This window comes from Pongo pygmaeus, chromosome X (genome assembly GCF_028885625.2).
Source record: "Pongo pygmaeus isolate AG05252 chromosome X, NHGRI_mPonPyg2-v2.0_pri, whole genome shotgun sequence".
NCBI classification, from domain to species: Eukaryota; Metazoa; Chordata; class Mammalia; order Primates; family Hominidae; genus Pongo; species Pongo pygmaeus.
In genome coordinates this window covers 154,844,772-154,869,266 of record NC_072396.2, presented here as the reverse complement: position 1 = coordinate 154,869,266, position 24,495 = coordinate 154,844,772, and the positions used below count along the sequence as shown (strand labels likewise).

At 38.1% G+C, this 24,495-nt stretch overlaps 1 protein-coding gene across 1 annotated transcript in view; it reads right to left on the bottom strand.

Moving 5' to 3' along the window:
- Positions 1–1,375: 1,375 nt before the first annotated feature.
- LOC129024421 (uncharacterized) overlaps positions 1,376–24,495 on the bottom strand; it is an 87,846-nt gene continuing 64,726 nt past the window's right edge. The window contains exon 6 of the mRNA XM_063660558.1: positions 1,376–5,167. The gene's annotated coding sequence lies outside the window, so the exon portion shown is untranslated. The remainder of the gene's footprint in view (positions 5,168–24,495) is intronic.

Sequence of the window (24,495 nt, the reverse complement as noted above, 5' to 3'; positions counted from 1 at the left end):
AGCTGCCTCAGGGCATTTTCACAGCTTTCACCAGTCTGTCCCAGTTTAGTTTTAGCTGTTAAGGCTATAGACTCCAGGTGCTAAACACTAGATTAATAAGTCCTAACTAAGAGTTCCAATACCTCAGTAAGCACTTTTGCCCTGAGCCTAATCTTATCCAGTAATCAGCCTTTGCACAGTTCCCATGTCTCAGCCCGTTTCGCCAACTCTCGTTATTTTTCTCTCCTTCTTGGAGTATCTGAGCTGCCCTTTTTGCTAGAGGCATATGAAGGCATTGTGCCTACCCCTAGCTGTTCTTAATTTTCTCTCTTGAAGGACTCTCAGCAGGCCCAAAGACATGGCCCTTGCTTCTAGGATGCAGATGAAAAGCTGAAGTGGAGGGAGAAAAAGGGCATTCACTAACCCATAATGACTAATCCTAGTAAAATAAAGGGCAGGGCCCTTTTAATAAACAGTGCACTCCAGGAAGAGGGTGGAGCCAACTGAATAAGCCCCAGGCTCTGATGAGACAAGTATGCTCTTGGAAGCTGTCATAGCAACAGGAGTTTGCTATTCAAGATGTGGACTATCTCTACCTAGGGCAGTTCCTTACGACCAGGACATCACTCTCTAAGGCCATCCTTTCTTCTCGCTGTCTTTAAGTACCTGGCTCTAACTACCTGCAAAACCAGCCTCCTGCCTCAAAGCAAGGGCTTTCCTTTCCTGTCTAGAGAGTTAAAATGGATTGTAGGAGACGCTAGACAAATTTAGCTCTCTCCTCCAGAGAAGCCCACTGTTTTGTGGTGTTACAGAAAAAGCCCTGATACACCAGTTCGCATGACCCATAATTCTTACTGAATTCATCTGCCAACATCCAGAAGTGCTGCTTGAAAAATGATGATGTAATGATGCTTTATGAAAAGGAATGAATATCTGAGGTGGAAATTCTTACCGTACAATGACACCTGGCTAGAGTAGATAGGATAGTGCCCATATGCTATTAGCTTTGGAATTAGTTTCCCACTGGGATAGTGGTAGAAACATTTTAATTTTTGTCTCATCCTATTTAGGCCAGCAGCCAGTTGAAAACATCCCTTCAGAACACAGCAATTTTGATGGAGGAAAGGCAGACTAGGGAGTAGGAGAGTATAGTGGAAACCCATGAGGCAGGACCAAATGGATGAGGTAGCAGTGGTTCTCAGCTCTGGCTACACATTAGAATCTCCCAGGAGGCTTTCTTTAAAAGTTTATTTTGAAATAATTTTAAAATTACAGAAAAGTTGCAAAAACAGCAAACAGTTGCTGCACACACTTCATCCAGCATTCTTCATGTCAACATCTTATATAACCATCACAGAGTTATCGAAACTAAGAAATGAACTTTGGTACAATATGATTAACTAAACTAGATTTTATTTGCATTTTACCAGTTTCTCCACTACATTGCATTTTCTGTTCAGGGTCAAATTCAGGATTTCACATTGCATTGTCTCCTCCAATCTATGGCAGTTCATCCATTCTTTTATGTCTTTCGTAATCTTGACACCTTGAAGAGCACTGATCAGTTATTTTGTGTAATGTAGCTCACCAGTTTTCCCATTAATGTCCTTTTCATGTTCCAGGATGCAATCCAGAATATTATGTCACATTTAGTCATCATATCTTCTTATTTGCTTCCAATCTATGGAAATTTATTAATGTTTCCTTGTTTTTCATGATCTCAATAATTTTAAAGATAAATGGTCAAGTACTTTGTAGAATATCCCCCAATTTGGGTTTGTGTAATGTTTTCTCATAATTAGACTGGGATTATATACTTTGGGGAAGGATAGCACAGAGGTGAAGTGGATTTCTTATCACACAGTATAAGGGGTTCAAGATATGAACATAAACTTACCAGTGATGTTAAGTCTTGATTCCTTAGTTAAGGAGATTTCTGCCAGGTTTCTCCACTGTAAGCTACTTTAAGAAGTATTTTATCGATATAATTGTAGAATCAGATGAAGTTGTAAATGTAATACAGAGAGGTCCTGTGAAACCCTCACTCAATTTTTTCCAATGGATACATCTTATGTAACTATAGTACTATACCAACATCAGGAAATTGGCATTGGTGCAAAGCATATGTGAAATTCTATGCCATTTAATCACGTCTGTATTCTTGTAACCACCACTGCAATCCAGAAATGGAACTATTCCATCACCACAAATATCTTCCTTATGCCACCTCTTTATAGTCACAACTCCCCTCACCAACACTCCTAACCTTTGTGCAGCACCAATCAGTTCTCCATCTTTTTATCATTTTTGAGAATATTATACAAATGGAATCACATACTGTCCTTACAGTATGTGACTGTAAGGACAATGGCTGCACTACAGTCAAGTATAGGCTGAGGTACACATCCTGCACAGTATGACACAGTGGGATTGGAGCACAGGCGCACAATCCCATGCATTATATAATCACAGCTATGTAGCCATAACGTGGGAGGGCTCATCACCTGGCTCTGAGCCATTATTGTCTGTGAGGTGCATAAATGCAGCACCGACAGTGTGAAGAAACTGCTGAATAAAGCCACGTCCCACCTACCTGGAACCTAACAGTGACCTTTTGAGACTGCCTTTTTTCATTCAGCATAATGCCAATGAGATCCATCCAAGTTGTATATATCAGTAGTTCATTCTTTTTTTTTTTTTAATCACTGAGTAGTATTCCATGGTATGGATGTACCATAATTTTTTTAACCATTCACCTATTAACCAAACACCTGGGTTGTTTCTGTTTTTCGATCATTGAAAACAGCTCTGCTATGAACATTCATGTACAGGTTTTTGTATGGATGTATGTTTTCATTTCTCTGAGATACACACCCAGTAATATGATTGCTGAATAGTATAGTAGGTGTATTATTAGTTTTGTAAGAAACTACTAAGCCATTTTCCAGAATGGTCATACTATCACCCATAAGCAATGTGGAAAGATCCATGCATGGAGATATAGTAATATCACATTATAGTATTAACTTATATTCCTTTAATGGTGATGCTGATTGAACAATTTTCATGTGCCTGTTTGTCATCTGTATATCTTCTTCAGTGAAATGTCTGTTGCTGTTTGTTGCTTTTCTAATAGGATAACATATTTCTTTAATGGTGATGCTGATTGAACAACTTTTCATGTGCCTATTTGTCATCTGTATATCTTCTTCAGTGAAATGTGTGTTGCTGTCTGTTGCTTATTTTTTTTATTCTATTGAGTTTTGAGACTTATTTATATATTCTTTGTTGGATATGATTTACAAATACTTTCTTCCAGTTTATAGCTTGTATTTTCATATTTAAAAGGATCTTCCATAAAAACTTCCACAGAAAGTTTTTAACTTTGATGAGTTCCAATTTATCAATTACTTTTTCCTTTTATGGATCATGCTTTTGATGTCAAGTCTAAGAATCTGTTGCCTAGCCTTAGATCTGGAAGATTTTCTCCAGTTTTCTAAAATATGTTTAGTTTTATGTTTTACAAACTTACATGATCCATTTTGAGTAAATGCCTACATAAGGTATAAGGCTTAAATTGAACTTTTGTTTGTTTTGCCTATGAATATCCAGTTGTTCCAACACAGCACCATTTGTTGAAAAGTCTATCCTTCCTTCATTGAATCACCTTTGCATCTTTGTTAAAATTCAGTTGGGAATATTTATGTGGGTCTATTTCTGGGTTCTCTATTCTGTTCCATTGACCTATATATCTAACCCATCTGGCAATACTGCATGGTCTTGGTTACCATAGCTATATAGTTAGCCTTAATGTTAGGTAGACCGATTCCTCCAACTTTATTACTTTTTCAAAATTGTTCTAGTTATTCTAGGACCTGTGTCTTTTCATGTAAATTTTGGAATATTATTCTGATTTAAGTTCTGACAAGATCGTGGAAATCATCACTCCCATCCTTACAAGAAGAAGCTGGACAAACTTAAAATCAATAACTTTTCATGAATCCTTCAGACAAATGAGGTTGTAGGGCAAACCACCACCCTGAAATCTAGAGAGTCAGGAACATCCAGAGAGACATAGCTGCAATTTGCTTGCTTGGACCAGAGTCACTGGAGTCACAAACTAGGAGTACCAAAACTGGTAATTTTAACAAATTGCTGGAGGCTGAGTGTAGACTACTATGAGAATGACAAATTGAGGACTGCAGGCATAGGGTTTTCCCAACATTTTGTTGTCTTTACCTTCAAAAAAATCCAACAAGTTCTTACAGTAAAGATCTGAGTAAAATTATCTTGTGGGTCTGTCAGCAAGACTAAAAAATAATCATTGTGAAATATGCCTTCCCCTTAACATAGGACAACTTTACAGGGGAAAAGATTTTTCTAGGGCTTTATCTGAGCTGGGGAAGGGCATTGCTCCTACCTATTCCAGTCCCCTCTAGCAAAACTGCAGAAAACCAAAGGAGAAAAACCTTGAAAGACAAGAGAGAGAGAGAAAACAACTTATAAAGGAATAAGGATAAGAATTACATCAGGCTTCTCAAGGAAACATGCAAAAAAGGCAGTAGAGTGAAATATTTAGTGTTGAAAGAAAAAAAAACCACCAACCCACAATTCTATATCCAGTGAAAGTATCCTTCAGAAATGAAAGTGAAACAGTTTTCTCAGAAAAACAAAACAAAAATTGACAGAAATGAAAACCAACTGGTCCTGCAAGAAATGTTAAAAGGAGTTCTTTAGGGGGAAAAGGTTATAGTGATCAGAAACTCAGTTCTACAGAAAGAAAGGATGAGTGTAGACTGTTGGAGAAGGAATATATGAAGGTAAGATAAAATCTTTTATTTATTTTTCTAATTCTTAGCTGATCTAAAAGAACACCTTTTTTTTTTTTTTTTTTTTTGAGACGGAGTTTTGCTCTTGTTGCCCAGCCTGGAATGCGATAGCACAATCTCTGTTCACTGCAACTTCCATCTACCAGGTTCAAGCGATTCTCCTGCCTCAGCCTCCCAAGTAGCTGAGATTACAGGTTGCCGCCACCACACCCAGCTAATTTTGTACTTTTAGAAGAGACGGGGTTTCTCCATGTTGGTCAGGCTGGTCTCAAACTTCAGACCTCAGGTGGTCCGCCCGCCTCGGCATCCCAAAGTGCTGGGATTACAGGCATGAGCCACCATGCCCAGCCCAAAGATAACTGTTTAAAGTAACAATAGCAACAATGTATTGGTTGATTATAGCATATGGATAAGTGAAATAAATAGCAATGTCACAGAGGATTGGAGGGAAGATTTGATAATACTCTGTTATGGGGCACCTGCACTATACGTAAAGTGTTACAGTGTTATTTGAAGGTAGACTCATAGTTAGCAATGTATATTTTAAACTGTAGGGCAACCACTAAAAAATTTAAAAGAAGTATAATTGATATTGTAAGAAAAGAGATAGAATTATATAAAATATCAATTAAAAACAAAGAAGGCAGACAAAAGAGTTGGGATATGAAAATGAAAATACAATAAATAGAAAATAGTTACAAATGTAATCCATATTAATATATCAATAATAACTTTAAATTTGAGTGACCTAAAGGCATCAATTAAAACAGAGGGGATAAAAAAATCAAACAAGACACACCTATATCTTTTCTCCAAGAAATCTACTTTCAACATAAAGACTTATATAAAAGTACAGAGAAGGAGAAAGATATACCAGTCTAACATAAAAGAAAACTGGAGTATCTATATTAATTTCAGACAAAGCAGAATTCAGAACAAGGAAGATTATCAAGAATAAAGAGGGGCATCATACAAATTTTAGAATAAGTTTACCTACAAATAAACTTTGTTGAAATTTTGATTAAAATTGCATTAAACCTGTAGATCAATTTGGGGCAGATTTGACAACTTTACTGGGTTGAGACTTCCAATCCACAAACACAGTATTTCTCTCCATTAATGTTAAGTCTTCTTGATTTCTTTCATCAGCATTTTGTAATTTTTGGCATACATATCTCCTCTACATGTTTTGTTACATTTTGTTAAGTTTATACCCAAGTATTTCATTTTTTTTGTAGCAATCGTAAATGGTATTGTGTTTTGAATTTTGGTTTTGATGTGTTCACAGTATTTGAAAATGTAGTTGATTTCTGTGGGTTGACATTGTGTCTTGCAACCTTACTAAACTCAATTATTAACTCTAGAAGTTTTATTGTAGATTCTTTGGGATTTTCTACATAGACAATCATGCCACCTGCAAATTGGGAGGGCTTTATTTTGTCTTTTCCAATTCAAGTGCTTATTATTTCTTTTTCTTGCTTTATTATACTGGCTAGAATTTCTAGTACTATACTACATTGAATAAGAGTGATGAGAGCAGCTATCCTTGCCTTGTTTCTGATCTTAGTGTATCTTTCACTTTTTCTGATACAAGCATTTACTGCTATTTGTTTTCCTCTCAATATTTTTAGCTGTGTCCCACAAATTTTGATACGTTGTATTTTTATTTTCACACTGATTAATTTATTTTTTGCTCCATGGATTATTGAGAAGTGTGCTGCTTTGTTTCCAAGTGTTTGGATATTTTCCTGGTATCTTTCTGTTGATTTCCTCTAAACTTCTTGAAGTTGCTCTATGGTCTAGTATATAGTTTATCTTGGTATATGTTCCATGGATGCTTGAAAAAAATGTATATTCTGCTGTTGTGAGGTGGAGGTTTTTATAAACACTAGATTCTGTTGGTTGATAGAGTTGTTGTGTTCTTTTATATCTTTGCTGACTTTCTAATTGTTCTGTAAGTTGTTGAGAGAGGAGTCTGAAGACTCCAACTATAATTGTGAATTTGTCTGTTTTCAATTCTATTGAATTTTGCTTCACATATTTTGCAGCTCTGTTGTTTGGCACATACCCATTTAGGATTGCTGTCTTCTTGGTTACTGACCATTTAATCATTATTTAATGACCCCTTCTACCTTAGTAATTTTCTTTGTTCTTACGTCTATTTACCTAATGTTAATACAGCCATTCCCACTTTCCTTTGAATATTTGTGTGATATATCTTTTTACTTTCAACCTACTTATATATTAAATAGAAAATATAAATAGTAAATGGTAAAACTACTAAATTTCCTTTTCATACTTTATTAGAACTGAGATAGAAAGTCCAGCTCACACTCAATGAAGGGGAATTAATCTCTACCACCTGTAGGGAGGAGTATCAAATAATTTGTGGACACATATTAAAACCACCATAGTAATTAATACAAATTTGGGAGCTAATAGTTTGTAGCTATGTAAATATCTTGTCCTCTGAAATTATTACTGTGGTGTATTCTCTCATTAGCTATTTCTCTAAGAAGGTCTAATTCTTTTTAATTGAGAATGGTATTTAGGAAACAAGATGTAGTTCTAGGTAAGCTTAATTCTACTTCAGTGTTGCTGCTTCTAGGCCCTCTCAGTGGACAGAGCTATGAAATACAGTCAACCTTCGGTATCCACAGAGGATTGCTTCCAGAACTCCCTGTGGATACCAAAATCCATGTTGGATACCATGAATGCTCAAGTTCCTTATATTAAATGGTGTAGCATTTGCATGTAAATTACACACATCCCCTTGTATACTTTAAATCCTCTCCAGATTACTTATAATACCTAATATAATGTAAATGCTATGTCAATAGTTGTTAGAGCATATTGTTTTTCCTTTGTATGTTTTTTATTGTTATATTGTTATTTTTTATTGTTTTTTTTTCCCAAATACTTTAATCCACAGTTGCTTGAACCCACGAATGTAGAACCTATGGATATGGAGGGACAACTATATACACATACATATACACATAGATATATATCCATGAATACATCTGCTATGGTCTGAATATTTGTGTCCCTCCAAAATTTATGTTGAAATCTTATTCCTAATGTGTCGGTATTAAGAGGTAGGTCCTTTTGGGAAGTGATTAAGTGATAAGGGCAGAAACCTCAAGAATGGGATTAGTGGCCTTATAAAAGAGGTCTAAAGGAGCTTCTTAGCTCCTTACCCCTTCCACCATCTATGAAGCAAAGAACCCTCACGAGACACAGAATCTGCTGGCCCTTTGATCATGGACCTCCCAGACTCTAGAACTGTGAGCAATGTATTTCTATTGTTTATAAATTACCCAGTCTAAGGTACTCTGTTATAGTAGCCTGAACAGACTATGACAACACCATATCAACATTCATTTCTGTATCTACTTATCTTTACAGATAGACAGACAGACATATTTACTGGTTTTTCATATTGATCTCTCTGACGCTAATCTAGTACCACAGGGTTTATTCTAGCTTTCGATCTTTGCTTATTTCTACTTTCTTTCTACAACAGATTCTCTGGAATGCCTTTAAAAATGCAGATGCCTAGAGCCCTATCCAATGCCAATTAATTTGGATATATCCATATATTTTAAATATACCCCCAGACAAGACTGGATACGTAATTTGTGGGGCCCAGTGCAAAATGAAAATGTGGTGTGCCTTGTTCAAAAAACAGAGAAAAAGTGTCTTTAAAGATACTAAAATATAAAGATGTTTTCCTTTCTTCCGTGGTTTCTCATTCAACCTGTCATGGTGTTTCCTCTTTGCTATTCAATGTCACTCTAAGTAAAGAAAAAGTAAAATTTTAAATCATTAATAGACATTTTAGTGTTCATCTTCATATCGTACGACACAATGATATCTTAAAATATCAGAGCATTTAACTCCTATGCAGAATCACCAACATTGTACAATTTGTATTTCATACTTCATCTCTGGAAGGTGCCTTGAGCTGGCTGGAAGAGACTAATGCAAGTCAGATTCAGGAAGGTTGAAAGGAGAAAGAGAGGGTCTCTCCAGACATGAAGCAGGCCCAAACGATACTCTCTGGGGCATGGGGATATTCATGGGCTGAGGGTAGACCCTTGCAGGCACCCAGGAGCCCCACCCAATGACTTGTGTCTTGGGTGTGTGATTGGGCCTGACAACTATTGGGTCCTCCCTTTCACCAGCCATCAGACTGACATGCTGTGCCTTATCAGAAGGTAAGGAAATGGAGCTTTGGCATCTCTCTTCCCATGGGCCCACCATCCCCTCCCACAGAAGACAGGCATCCCCCAAGGATATTACAACCTCTTTACCAGGGTACACTTAGGTACCTAAATCAGGGATAGACAAGAGGCTTGCTGCCACTGTGTTTCCCACTGAATGTGCCTGGTGCTGTGAGACTGGAGCAGAGATGATCGATGTCATGCCCTCCCTAGAGGGGCTGCAAGGTGCATGCATCTGATCCTGACTCTCCCAACATCCAGTCTCCTGCTGGGGATGGATGAACAAGGATGAGAAAGGGGGGCCCAGGTAAGGCCAAGGGCACCAGAAATCAAGGGAGTGGTGGCCAAAAACCCATCCTGGAGATGTGGGGAGTTGGTAGGAGGTAGACCCATATGTGAATCAAGATTTCAAGCCCCCAGTACATGCTTCATTGCCTCATTACACTTCACTTACAAAACACAGGTTTGAAGATAAAAAAGATAAAAATCATTAAGTTTCAAATGGAAACCACAGAACATTAATCTCCCAGCATGGCCCTCCCTTCTGAGCATGGGGTCCTGTGTAAATGCACTGGTCACATGTCTATTAAGCTGGTTCTGTCTCTGGCAATCCTAATGTGCAATCATGGTTGAGAATACCAAGCTAGATACTAAAAAATCAGTGGTCAGGTTGGTTTTGCTCAAACTCTCAGGCTGCCAGAGCTTCCACAGAAAATAATGGATGGAGACACTGACCTAACAGTATCTGAGAGGAGATCAAACTGGGTATCATTGCCTAAGGCAGTGGTATTATAGTGATCACAGTAAGTAAGCAGGAAAGTCAAGTCCTCAGTTTTGAAGAAAATCTCTAATTATCTCTCCCTCTCAGAGCCCATGGTCCTATCTCAGTGCCTGCTGGTTGCATGTTGGCCTGCTATGCCCAATGCGAGGGATTTTAAGACACAGGTTATATACATCTAATCAAATTGCAGGTGCCAGATAAGCCACAGAGGCCACCTTTCCCAGACTCTTCTCCTCTCATTTATTTTACCTACCAGCAGGCCGAGAAAGGACCTCAGGCTGCTCTAGGCAGCCACCTGGGTCCTGGGTCCAGTGCTCATCAGCCAAATTCCAGAACTAGAATATACAAACCCTCTCACCTCTAGCCCCCAGCATGATCAAGCTCCTCAAGGGCCTTCTTTCTTTGTTATCCAATCTTGACTCTTTTTAGAACCTTTTAGCCTGTGTCAACTGCTCGGCACATAGCAGGCACTCGCTCAATGGTTGTAGCCTGATGGATTGGCTCACTTTTGGCTTGCTCACGGATCAGTTCTTACCTTCCCTCCCCTAGCTTCCATTGCCTTCCTTGGCTCCTCATTCAGGCAGAATGCCTTCCACCTCTCAGCATTCTCTCTCTGACCTTTCCCTAGTACCCAAATGTACCTTTATGATACCAGTATAACTGCATTTACATTACAGGGCAAAGAGAAATAAAATGAGTACATATCTGGAGATTTATCACAGGCCCTTTCTGACACCACAATCAAGTGGGGTTTATCAAAAGATTGTAGGGTTTCTTCAATAATAGAATAATTCAATTGATATAACTGGTTATATCTAAAAAAGCCACATAATTCTATCAATTGATATAGAAAAATCACTTGACAAAAGCCAACATCCATTAATTATTAAAAATAAATCTCAACAAACTAGAAATAGAAGTAAACTTTTCTCAACTTGATAAAGAACATCTCCAAAAAACCTACAGATAACATCATACTTAATGGTGAAAATCTAAATGTTTTCTCCTGAAGACTGGTAGCAATACAAGACATCCACTCTTACCACCTATTCCACATCACTATGGAAGTCTTAGCCAATGCAATAAGGCAAAAATCAATCAATAAAAGGCACAGATATCAGAAAAAAAGAAAGAAAACTCTGTTTGTAAACAACATGACTATCTACACAGAAAATCTCAAGAAGTCTACATAAAAACTCCTAAAAATAAGTGAGTACTATCAAGGTGATGGAATACAAGCCAACACACAAAAATCAAGCATATTTCTATATACTAGCAATGCACCACTGAAAACCAAAATTTAAATATATTTATATATATAAAATTTATAATAGCTCAAAACAAATTTAAATACTTAGGTATAAGTGTAACAAAATATGTACAGACTCTGCATCCTGAGAACCATAAAACCCTGATGAAAGAAATCAAAGAAGATTTAAATAGTTATACCATGCTTATGGACTGAAAGAAACAGCATAATTTAATGCAATTCTAATCAATATCCCATAGAACTTTTTGTATTTACAGATAAGTGGAATGTAAAATTTATATAAAAAGCAAAGGAACTAAAAGAGCTAAAAACAATTTTAAAGAAAAAGAATAAAACTGTAGAAATAACATTATCTGATTTTAAGACTTACTGTATATACACAGTAATCAAGATGGTGTGGTATTGTCAAAGAGAAGGACACATAGATCAATAAAAAAGGAAAACAGAGTCTAAAAATTGGCTCACATAAACATGGCCAACTCATTGTTGATAATAATGCAAAAGCATTTCAATGGAGAAATGATATGTTTTTTCAACAAATGGTGCTGAAATCATTGTATAACAGTATGAAAAAAAAATAACATCGACCTAACCTTACACCTTATACAAAAATTTACTCAAGGTGGATTATAGATCTAAACATATAACATAAAACAATAAAATGTTTAGAAAAAAATAGGAGAAAATTTTCCTGACCTTGAGTTACTTGAAGAGTACTTGGATATGACATCGAAAGCATGATCCATAAAAACAGAAGTTGATAAATTGGATTTTATCAAAATTAAAAAGTTTTGTTCAGTGAAATACACTGTTAAGAGAATGAAAAGACTAGCTACAGACTAGAAGAAAATATTTTCAAATCACATATCTTACAAAGGCCTTTTATCTAGAATATAATAAAGAACTCCCAAAACTCAATAGTAAGAAAAAAGTCCACTTAGAAAATGGGGAAAATACATCAACAGACATTTCAACAAAGATGTGTAGATAGCAAATAAGCACATGATATTTTCAACGTTGTCAACTATTAGAAAAATGCAAATTAAATCTGTGATGAGATAGCACTGCATAGTTGCATAGTTGCAAAAGAGACCTCATGGCCTTCAAAGCCTAAAATATTTACTTTCTAGGGCTTTACAGAAGCACTAAAATATGCACTTATCCACAGTGTTCTCAACACATCTGGTGGGCTACAAACAAACACTGAGTCTACATTTCATGTATGGCTGTCAAATCTGATCAGAACTCTTACCAGTATTGGACAGTATAGAAACTGCAGAGCAATTCCTGAGGGTTTGCCCTCAGCTTAAACACACTCTTCCAACGGTCCCCGCCACTTGTTACTATGTAAACACCTCTTTACCCTTTAGGACTTAGCCCAAGCATCACCTCTTCCTGAAATCTTCCCTGACCATTCATTTCCACTCCAGGCTGGGAAAGGAACCTTCTCTTTATTCCCATGATACCCTCTGCATGCTTTTGTCACTTTGAAATAGTATTTGCTGTGGTCTGAATGTTTGTGTCACTCCCAAATTCATGTTGATACCTAATCCCCAAAGCAATAATATTAAGAGATGGGACTTTTAGGAGGTGATTAGGTCATGAGGGTGGATCCTCATGAATGGGATTAGTGCTCTTATAAAGAGTGCTCAGAGAGTTTATTAGCCTCTTGCCCTTTTCACCGTGTGAATATGCAGCAAGAAGGGACCATCTATGAAGGAGAGAGCCTTCACTAGACAACTGAACCTGCTGGCACCTCAATTTTTGGACTTTCAAGCCTCAAGAACTGTTGGTGATAAATTTATGATATTTATAAATTTTCCAGTCTAAGGTATGTTGTTATAGTAGCCCAAATGGATTAATAGTGTTTTATAACTGTTTGCTTGTCCCTCTCTCCAACAAGAGTACAAGCTCTTTAAGGAAAGGAAAAGTATCAATCTTTCTATCATCGCTACTCAGTAATGGTGATAGAAATATAGTGATGGGTATATTTCATAAGTGCTTCTTGAATGAATGGACAGATGGTTGGATGAATGGATAGATGAGAGAGAGAGAGAGAGAGAGAGAGAGAGAAAGAAAGAAACAGAGAGAGGGTTATAAGTCCATTTCCTAAAGTCACACAAGTTTTACCCAAATTAGGACATCCCTTAACAGCAATCTCATCATCTCTCTACTGTAAGATTATTTGATATACTCTCTCACCCAAACTACGTGTGTGTGTGTGTGTGTGTGTGTGTGTGTGTGTGTGAGTGAGTGTACATGTGTGAACCTACTTTTGTATGATGCTGTGACAAAAGAGGACTTATTTTATCAGCTGCAACCCACAAAAGGAGACACCAAAGCCAGAGCCCAATTATCCTCATTTGACTCAGACCCTCAACTCTGATTGTGCGTGGTAGCCCCATTATTAGGGTTGCATACCAACCCTGGATTATAACCTCTTAGCACTCACAAGATCACTCAAATTCCACTTGCCTTCACTGAACATATACTCTATGCCAAACTGAGTGTTGGATACTTTCACATCAAATGCCTCACTGAATCCTACATCAACCCTTGGAGGTAGGTAGTGATCATTACTTCCATTTTAGAATGAGAAAATTGAGGCATGAGTGGTAAACAGAGAACAGATACTCAGCTCAATGGGAAACTAGATAGTAAGGTACTTAAATCTTAATCCTAGATTATGCCATTTTGATGTCCCATTATGAAGCCATGTTATGAGTCAGGGAGTTATTAAAGGTTTAATTAAAGGTTTTTGGAAAGAAGAAAAGTTTTCACTGCAATAAGTAGCACTCTAGGTAGGGGAAACCTGGTCATCTGAGTTGATCCTGAATTAGGGGCATTTGCCCAAGTCATTGGCTTCCATGCCTACAAGGTACAAAAGGAGAGATATCACCCGATTAAAGGAAAGACTCTATGGTTGACCAAGGGCCTACATGTTCTAGGGTATGGATGGGGGAGCTCATGGTGTCTTTGTCTGCAGGAGAAGAGATATTCCAAAGAGTTTCTTTCAAATTAAGAGATAAAAAGTGGAAGAAGTAAAACAGAGAAGTGAAGGAAAGAAAAAAACACCATAAAATGCCATTTCTTCTGCCTTAGCAAGGACAGTTCAACACAGTATGTCTCTCCTCTTGCTTCCTTTCTAATCTCACTCCTTAGATCACGTATAAAGTATTTAGCTTTATTACTTTTATTAAGACATAATCATTAGCATAAATCACAAGGTCAAAAAGCCATACACCTTTAGGGAAATCCAACTTGATGTGGTGATCAATAATTTGTGTATTCAGGATCATCAACCTCACGCACCTGTTAAACATCTATCAAAACCAGTGTTGATGAATGGAAATACTGCCTTCAATTTTAAGTAAATCTTAGGGCATAAATAATCCAAGCTCAGACAGCATTCTAGTGACAAGATAGGCCAAACCAAAATGGGCTACACAAGTGTAAAGGCCTTGTGTTAAGGATTGTTGAACCATATTTCACTCAGTGTAAAGGTTTTCATTTGAAGTAGATTTAATACAGTCCATTCCAAACAGGCCCTTTGCAATTCATTGGGAGCTTTAAGAAAGGTGGGAAACTTTAAAGGCACACTTTATTCTAAAATCCTTTGTTGGACACCTGAATACATATAAGAATGACAATCATTGGCAAGAATAAAGGTTTTATCTCATTCCCACAGTACATTTTACTTAATATGCCTCCAATCAGCAGTGCTCTACCTCTGGAATTCCAAGCTCAACTTGTATCTAAGCACTGTCAAATGAAAAGGAGATAATAAAATTACTAGTGTGTTGCAAGGTGATTAAATTTACATAATGACTCTGGATTTGATTAAATGCCAGATCCCCCTCTAAAAAAATTACCTGTAGAGGCATTAAATCTTCCAGCCACACACACTTCACTGCATTTACGCTTTATCCACAGAAGCTCCCGTTTATCTTAGCAGAGATTACTGCCATCCCACCACAGGAACACAGCATGCAGGTAATGCCTGGAAGCTTATTTAGAAGAGTGGCAGGGGCTCATGCTGCTGATTTGCAGAATAAATATCAGAAAAATGTGAGAGAGACATTGTGTTCATCCAGAGAACAGACTGTACTACAGACTCAGATGCAGACTTTTTCTACTCTACCAAAAATGGAATGGCTTCTTAAAATGCCATCCAAACACGTTCTCCCGAAACTCAAGGCTTCCCCACTACTAACAAACTCTAAGGAGCTTACCATGAGCTGGCCTTTCCAGGAGCAAACTGGTGAGAATTCAGGCTATGGTGTGTCAGATTTGGAAATCCATTCCTGTCAAGCTGGTAGGTAACTAATGCATGTTCTCTCATCCTAAATATCATCTCAAAATAGGATTGCAAAGTGGGATATTTCCCTATTGCTTGTTTGCTGCATGGCCCTGGATGGCAGTCTTTGGAATAAAAACAATCACACAAACAAGTAAAAAACCTATGCATTATAGTGATGATGCACAGCCAAGCAAAAGGCACCATGATACAGCTTCCAGAATACTCATCATGCCTATTGAAAAAAATTACACAACCAAAGAGCTCTGAAATATGATTTGCTTCTAGAACATACCACTGCAAATGGGTGGTACCAGCTCAGAGAGAAAAAGAAGTCTTACCACTTTCCAATAAAACATCAAGAATAGGGACTGTAGCATCAGCATGTTGTTGACTGGGTCCAGACTGCTTTAGTCAGATAAAAGCAATTACTTCTCTACTATGACTGATGTAAACTGGTCACTCCACATATCCCTAGCTTCAGTAACAGGCAGAGTCTTGGCTGGACAACTACTAAAACCTAAACCCCACTAAAGCTCTTGCTGTTCAATGTTCTATGTTATCCATCCCTTTCAAAGCATCCCACTGTTTGCTATTAAATATGCACCAATCTCTTGCCAGTCCTCTGTAGAGATTTATTTTATTTTATTTATTTTCTATGCAACAAAAGCCACATTCAAAATCTTCTGTAAAGATTTAGAGATAGCTACGGTCCACCTACAGCCTACCTACAATACACCTGTACTGCATTCAGTGAAGATAAGACTCAAGTCTCAGGTCAGCATTATCAGTAAATTGTAGAGTTAACCACAACTGTAGCAGGCGGGTTGCCTCAGCAACCTGTAACAATACTTTAGCATATGTCCAACCGAGAGTACTTATGAAATAACCTATAAAAAGTGCCATTATTATTTTTCATGTGTGTAACAATTTGTATATAAAAAGACCAAATTTTCAGTTGCCAGCACCAAGTAAGGACTACATACTAGTGGATTAATGATTTCTAGGCATATTTTATGGCACTTAAGAATATGTATGAGTACAATAAATAAATAGTTTGAGAGGATATAGGATGTCTTTTAGTATTTTAATTTTTTTACTAGTTGTTAATTTTCGTAATAATCATTTGGAAGGCTAAAACTGAAATTTGTTTCCCTGAAAAAATGTTTTTATCACATTGGTTATTATGGAAGAGTTGTTGTGAGTCATGAAACTGCTGTGTTCCATTTTTCTTTAAAAAAAAAAAAAAAAGTCCCCAGGGAACTCAGGGAATTAAACTCATAAATTTAATTTCAATATCTGGTAAGCTGTGAGGACAATTATTAAGGCAGTCATTTATGAGTATCTAGGGGAAACCCAAGTGATAAACAGTAGTCAATACAGATTCTTCAAACACAAATCATGCCAAACGAAGCTAATTCCTATTCACAATAGAATGACAAGCTGAATGGTGAAAGAGGATGGAGTAAAGTTAACATATCTTGGAGAGAGAAGCATCTGATATAATTTAACCTGACATTCTTATAGGAATGTCAGAGAAAGACCATAAATAGAGCTGGTAAAGAGAAATCTGATGGCATAGCTAGACTGGTTTGGTGTAAGCTCAATGGAACATGTTACAGAGTAGGATAAATTCCAGATGCAATACCACCCAGATCATGCATAACCACTCTTAGGTTATATCAACACAGACTGTAATCATAGTCAATGATTATACAAAGTATATATAGTTACATACACAATTGGGGAGAGAAATGAATAAAATACATTATTGATATATCAGAGACGTTTACATCAAACTATGTGTCACGTTTTTTAAAGTCAAGTATTTCCCATAGACAATCTTCACCAAATGAGTACAAATGTAACTAGAAGGAATTTGTCTGTAAAAGGGGCTACTGAGAAAGAACCAAGTGCTATGATGACAGGAAACAGACTCCTTTGTGATTTTGAGGGGTAGGTATTCAAGAGTCCCCTTAACCTACAGAGCAAGTCCAAACTGTTAGTCTAGTATTCAAGGCTCTTCATAAACTGGGTCGGACTTACCTCTCCAGCTGTATGCCATGCTGCTCTCCACCTTACCAGACTAATTGCCATGCGTTCCCTGGCACTGCACACCTGCAGAGTGTGTGGTTCTTCAACCTAAACTACCTTTCACCTCAATGTCTTCCTATAATAATCTCATCACCCCTTTAAGACAAATCTCAAAACCACCTTCTTTCAAACAGCATCCTCCCAGATACTCTAATTCGACATAATTTTTTACTCCTCCAATATTCCCTTAACACCTTGTTTAAACCTCTGTATAGACCTTTATTATTGCCTTCTTTGTATGAGAATTAACAGTGCACATGTCAATTTCCCATTACAGTGTGAACTCCTGGAGAGTGAGAGCCATGTCTTATTCATTCTTTATCTTCTTCACAGCAGGCATTCAACAAATATTCATTGAATTGGATTGGATTGGAACTGGAATAAACACCCCATCTAGACATTTATTATTGGGAATGCCCCCACAATTCCAGGGCAACTGCGATTGGTTTGGCCTTTCCCTTTCCAGATTTTCAGGCTTATTTTCCAGTGCTGGAAATAAACTAAAAATAATAAAACTAAAAACCTAAAAACAAACCCCTTTGTAACCATTAAATTTCTATCAGACAGTGAATAAAGGACAGTTACCTAACATCTGAAATGCCCTTCCTTTTGGATACTGAAGAACTTAGAAATGTTCAATTCTGTGATTGGGCCATGATCACATCCTGATTCTGAATCCCTAAAACATGAAGGCAAGGCAACTGGAGAGCCAGGATTGGAGTCCACCAGAAGAAGGCAGAGACAGAAACTGTCTCTTGGTTACCAAGGTTTCTCTTAGAAAACCCCATTCACACAAATCTGAATTCAAAGAGGCAACACCCAGGGTGAGCAACATTGATAAGGAAACTAGAGAGCTCTGATCAGGAAAATAAAATAAAAAACCATTCCCTTTTGTGTCTTGGTGTTTTGGGTCAAAGTAGGGGTTGCAAGTCCATATCTCTAACTAATTTATAGTATAAATGTATTAAACAAAAATGCACAATAGCTGGAGATTCTGCCTGAGGTCTTCATAATGTCATTACACAGGAAAAACTGTGGGCTTCATACTGTGGGAATCTCTTTTTGGCTTGTATTATAAGCAGGAAGTGCTTCTTCCCACCCAAGATCTCTCCCATGGTTTAGCTTGTAAGAAAATGCTGTTCCAGCATGAGAAAACTCAGCTCCACCCTCTGGTATGGAGTCTGGCATGCAGTGTATGTTCAGGGCGTGGCTATTATTGTGGCTTGCCACTAGAGAATCGCAGGCTCACAGAAAAGCTAGAAATACTGATTTAAGGGAGGCAGTATATATACTGATTAAGAGCATATTTTTTAGGGTCAGATAAACCTGGGTTCAAATTCTAGTTCTTCCATCTACCAGCTGTGTGACCGCAGACAATGTCCTTAGCCTTCCTGTGCCTCATCTGTCACTTTGGAGATAATTACTGCACCTCCCTCATGGGTTTGTCATGAGGATTAAAGGAAATTATGCATACAGTAAATGCCTAAATAAGAGTGAGCTAGAATGAAAGCTAGTGATGTCAGAAGTCACTGACCTCAAGTCCCAAATAAACAAGAACTTTACAGTTGATAAGGCCAGACCAGAAAATATGGACTGAAGCTGTAGGAGAAAACTTATGAAAAGGATAAAATAAACTATTAGAAAGTATTGGGACAAACTCTAAAGCCTGGTTTGAAACCCACTTTGAGAGTTTCCCAAGGCCAGAGTGGACACATGGTGTTCAGGAAGGAAAACCAATCAAGTTAATTTTCATCTCCATGGAGCATTTGCAAGCTGCCAGAATTCTTCAAGTGTCAGAATGCATAACTGGGTAGTGCCCTCAATATAGAGAAAAAGTAAAAGAAAGCTGAAGACAGCAAATGAACACTGAATTTATACATTCAAAATCAAATTCAGTGCCCTCTATATAAAACTTATCAAAACCTCAGGGTTTTCCTAAAGTTACATTTCAACCATGTAGCCTTTAAGGGAGTCAGCAAGACTGCATGTGCTGACATGGAAAGCATGGAAAGATACACACGTGACATGGTTTCAATGTGTGTCCTCTCCAAATCTCATGTTGAAATGTGATTCCTAATGTTGGAGGTGGCACCTGGTGAGAGGTGACTGGTCAGCCCCTTTAGCTGCTTAGCATCATCACCTTGGTGATAAGTGAGTTGTCACTTTGAGTGCACATGAGATCTGTTTTTTTAAGAGTCTGGGACCTCCTCCGTCTCTTGTTCTCTCTCTCACCATATGATGTGCCTGCTCCACCTTCGCTTTCCACATGATTGTAAGCTTTCTGAGGGCTTCATCAGAAGCAGATGCCAGCACCAAACTTCCTGTACAACCTGTAGAGCCATGAGCCAATTAAACCTCTTTTCTTTATAAATTACCCAGCCTCAGGTATTTCTTTGTAGCAAAGCAAATGGCCTGATACAACATGGAAGTGGATGTACAAAACTGTGTTTACCATGCTCCAGTCTGCGTTTTCTAAGAAAGCATATATAAGTAAATGTGTGTATGTTACCTATGTGTACATATATGTATGAATGTATACATTACATACACACTTATATACATATAGAAAATTTTTACAAGGATATGTAAGAAATCGTTATTGATGTTATACAAAGGAGTGAAACTAGGAGCTTGATGTGGAAGAGGATCTTCTTTTCATTTTATATCCGTTTGTACTGTGCATTTTTACCATATGTATTATTTTTATAATTTAAAAAGGGACAACAACCCCAGAAAGAAATAACTCTAAAAACTCAGTACACTGTACAGTACTTTGCATGAAGTAGGACTCAGTAAATACTTGACTGAATGGATGAAAGTCACTCAATCACCCCATCAGTTGGTATATGGGATGAGGGAAAAGCATATACAAAGAAGAGAAAAGAAATAAAAGGGGAGAATAGCAAGCACCAACCTGGAACAGTTTTCATTCCCTCAAAAGATAAAAAAAAATGGACGGAAAGTCACCAAAGGAAAAAGCTGACAAGTATCTTCCCCACCCCAGTGGTGCCTGCTGTCAAAAATTGCAATGTGCTTTGCAAATACTGTCTGCAGATCTGTGAGAGGGTGTAAACAGAAGGCTCTTTAAAGAGTTAATCAAAGCTGTGCTGTGCTCCAAACAGGGAAGGAGCAGAGAAGAGGTTAATGTCCTCCTCGTGGCCATGAAAGATGCTTTGCCATGAGGATGCTTCTCAGTGAGGAGCCCAGGGACTACATGGAAAGTGCAGTAAAACGCTCCACATTGGTAATAATAGGTGCCATTTGCAGAACACTGCTTTCCCAAATATGAAAGTTTGTAGCGAAATGCTTTTCCACAAAGAGCGGTAGAAATTATGGGTACAAAACCCCACTAGGTTATCCACCGTCTCTTAGATTGGACTTAATTCCATATAAATCCTGATATGGATTTAACACTACATAAATCCTAATGCTTTCAATGATGTATCAGGGGGATTTACACTAATAAATCCTAAATAGAAAATACAGGCACAAAGCAACAATACTAAATGCAAAGGAAAGAGAGTCACATTCACTGATTCATCTTGATATATACCAAGGTAATTATGAACTGCCAGCATGTTTTTAAATTTAGGGTTTTTTTTTTTTAAAGAAATTACAACTTCATTGAAAGTTTAATGGATGAAGCTATCAAAGTCAAGTTAAAACAAACAAGCACAGATGCCATTTTCATTGATCAATTCAATTTAGTATCCTCATGGGACAGAACCAAATTCCTGAACAAATATAGGAGAGAAATAAGGAAGCCTGGCCCCACAGCAAGCACGGTGTACCTTTATTTTAACAAGGGCGAACTTGGCCTTTGGTCAAGGTGGTCAGACTGAGTGCAGTAGCCTTGTTGCCACTAGAGAAGTCCACCAGAAAGCAGATTTACTAGTCAATGAAAACTATATAGATCATTTTCAATTTTGTAATTTAGCAGTTAGGGGCCCTTATAAATATGTTGTCTATGTTATTTCACTTTACTTTTCAAGCTTTTCTCTTTTCCCTCCATTCTATCCAGTTGTGAAAACTAGGACACTTCCAAACTTTGGGACAATTACTCACCAAATGGCTCATAGAAAAAGCACAACCGGAATCCAGACTTCTCTTCTAGCAAACAACCTTTATCTCTTTCCTTCTCCTTTCTTCTCTACCTTACTTATTGTCGGGAGATGTGAGTGTGAGGCCTGGCTGTGCCACCAACTTGCTGTGTGGCCTATAAAGGTGGCTTCTCTTCTCTCAGGTTCACTCTCCCTATGTATACAATGAAGAAGTGGACTAAATGAATGCTAACTTTCAATGGCATTGACTCCATTAATATAAAAAGTCCTTCTTGATCCCAGTATTAACCTGACAGAGCTGGAGGCCTTTTCTAGTCAGATCCCCACTCCCTGATGGAGGATACCCAGCTTTTGGTGCTCTCTTCAGGAGAGTAAAACTTCTCTGACAGGAAGATGAGAGACTTCCACTCAGGCTCTGGATTAGCATCTCAGAAATCTGAGTCAATAGAAATTGTGCCAACCAACCTCTATGGCACAATACATGCTCACTTAGTAGACACAGTAATAATTAATTATTATTACTCAAATATTGCTCAATATTTTATGACTATTGGGGTGAAAGAACTCATAATGACAGCTCACTCAAGGCTCTCCATAATCCTGCAACTGTCTCTGCTCAAAGCCGCATTGCTATCGTCATGATATCTGTTTCGGTCATGGTTATCCAGACAGAACAAATAGGAGATACACACACTCACACACATGCACACGCTCATACATGTGCATGCACACACATAAATACACACACACATTGTCTTAGTTCATTTTGTGCTGTTCTAACAGAATACCACAGACTGGGTAATTTATAAACAACAGAAATATGTTTTCCACAGTTCTGGAAGCTGGAAGTCCATGATCATGGTACCAGCTGATTTGGCATCGAGTCAAAGCTGTCTCCACTTCCAAGACGGCTTCTTGAATGCTACATCCTCCAGAGGGAGAAACACTATTCCTCACATGGCAGAAGAGGAAAAGAGCTGAGAGGGAGAGAGCAAAAGGGGGCCAAACTTGCCCTTTTATAACATACTCACTCCTATTCAACAGCATTAATCCACTCATGAGGGCAGAGCCCTGTCGATCCAATCACCTCTTAAAGGCCCCACTTCCTAAATATTGTCACAATGGTAATCAAATTTCAACATGAGTTTTGAAGAGGACAAACAACATTCCAATCATAGTGCACGTGCGCTTGCATGCGTTGGTGTGTGTGTGTCTGTGTATGGAGAGAGAGAGAGAAGGAGAGAGAGAGATTTTAAGGAACTAGTTCAGATGACTGTGGGAGATGGTAAGTCTGCACATGCAGACAGGCTAGAAACCCGGGTAAGAAGTGATGTTACAGTCTGGAATCCAAAATTTGCATGGCTGGTCAAGCAGCCTAGAAACTCAGGCAGGGTTTCCATGTTACGGCCTTGAGGCCAAATGTTTTCTTCTTTGGGAAACCCCCATTTTTTTTTTTTTAATCTCAAAGCTTTCAATGAATTGGATGAGGCCCACCCACATTATGGAGGGTAATGCTTTACTCAAAGTTTACTGATTTAAATGTTAATCTCATCTAAAAAAATCCCTGAACAGCAATATCTAGACTAGTATTTGACCAAACAACTGGGCACCATAAGCTAGTCAAGTTGACACATAAAATTCACCATTACTAGTGTCCAAATATGGTCTGCCTTTGCTGCTCATCTAGGTCATTTACTCTTCTCCTTTGAACTGGGTTTATCTTGGACTAGCTGATACTGGCTTTGTACCCTTTGCCTGGTCCCTAAATCCTGTCATATCTTATAAGAATAGTCCCATACATTCAGTCTGCTCTTCTTCTACCCTTTAACTGCTTCCAGAATTACTTGATTCTAAGCTACTAGACAAGCAACAGCAGGCACCAAACAAAAAGAAGCCAGTAGCCCCTGTACTCTAGGTCAGGAAATTCCTCTCCACTCAGGAAATTCCTCTCCTTCAAACTTCCTCATGCATTAGCTCTGCTGGCCCCAAAGTACTTGGCTTTGTGTACTGTCTCGCTGGTCTCATCTAGCTCCATGTCAAGCTGTTTGCCTTCACTCTGACCTCAGGATGTTGATCCAAACCTTCCCTGTCCACCAATACTGGGAAAGAAGTCCCATGTCTGTAAACTCCATCCATCCGGGAAGGAAGACTAGATAACCTGTATGATGCATTACAGTTCTTAAAACACTTTCACATCCACTACCCACTAACTGGTATTCCTTGACATTGCCTGAAAGCTTATAAAGATATCATCCACAAAGCCTCACTTGACATATAAGAAAACTGAGGTTCAAAAAGTGTAAGTCCTCAACACAAAGACATGTAGCTAGCCAATACACGCGACCCTGCTATGGGGCTGAAGCTCTGGGTCATTTCATTAAGCCAGAAGCATCTTGGCAAGGAGCTGAATACTACTAGACTAAGTACTACTACTACTAACAATGCCACCTTAAATTCATACGCAACTTAGCTTCCAAAATGATCACAAAGGCATTTCTCACCTTTCACCTAATTTTCTCAGGGTGGCTCAAAAATTCCCAACAGCATCCCTCTACCTACTGTAGGCTACAAAGACACAAAAATTCTCCTTCATCATCCATCTCAGAATATTAACTTGAATTTAGCCTACAAGGTCATCAAAAGTAAAGTTTTACAAGGTTGTTCATTAACTGGTGCATAGTGACTGAGAAACTAGACACAGTAGCTTTCATCTCAAGGGATGGGCCCACAAACCTGGCCCTGGCAGGGCAACCTGGCCCAAGGACTGCCCATATAGTCTTTGTAAGTTATAACTGAAACTTGGCTGGGACTAGAATAGACCAGCCTGGGGAAATCTAAAACATAGAGACTAGGCAGGCCCGTGATGGCTTTGAGGTTAGGGTCTCCAATAAGAGATGAGAAGTAGAGACTAATAATCTGTGTTGTGTAGGCCCAGACATGAGTTAGAGGGCAATGTCC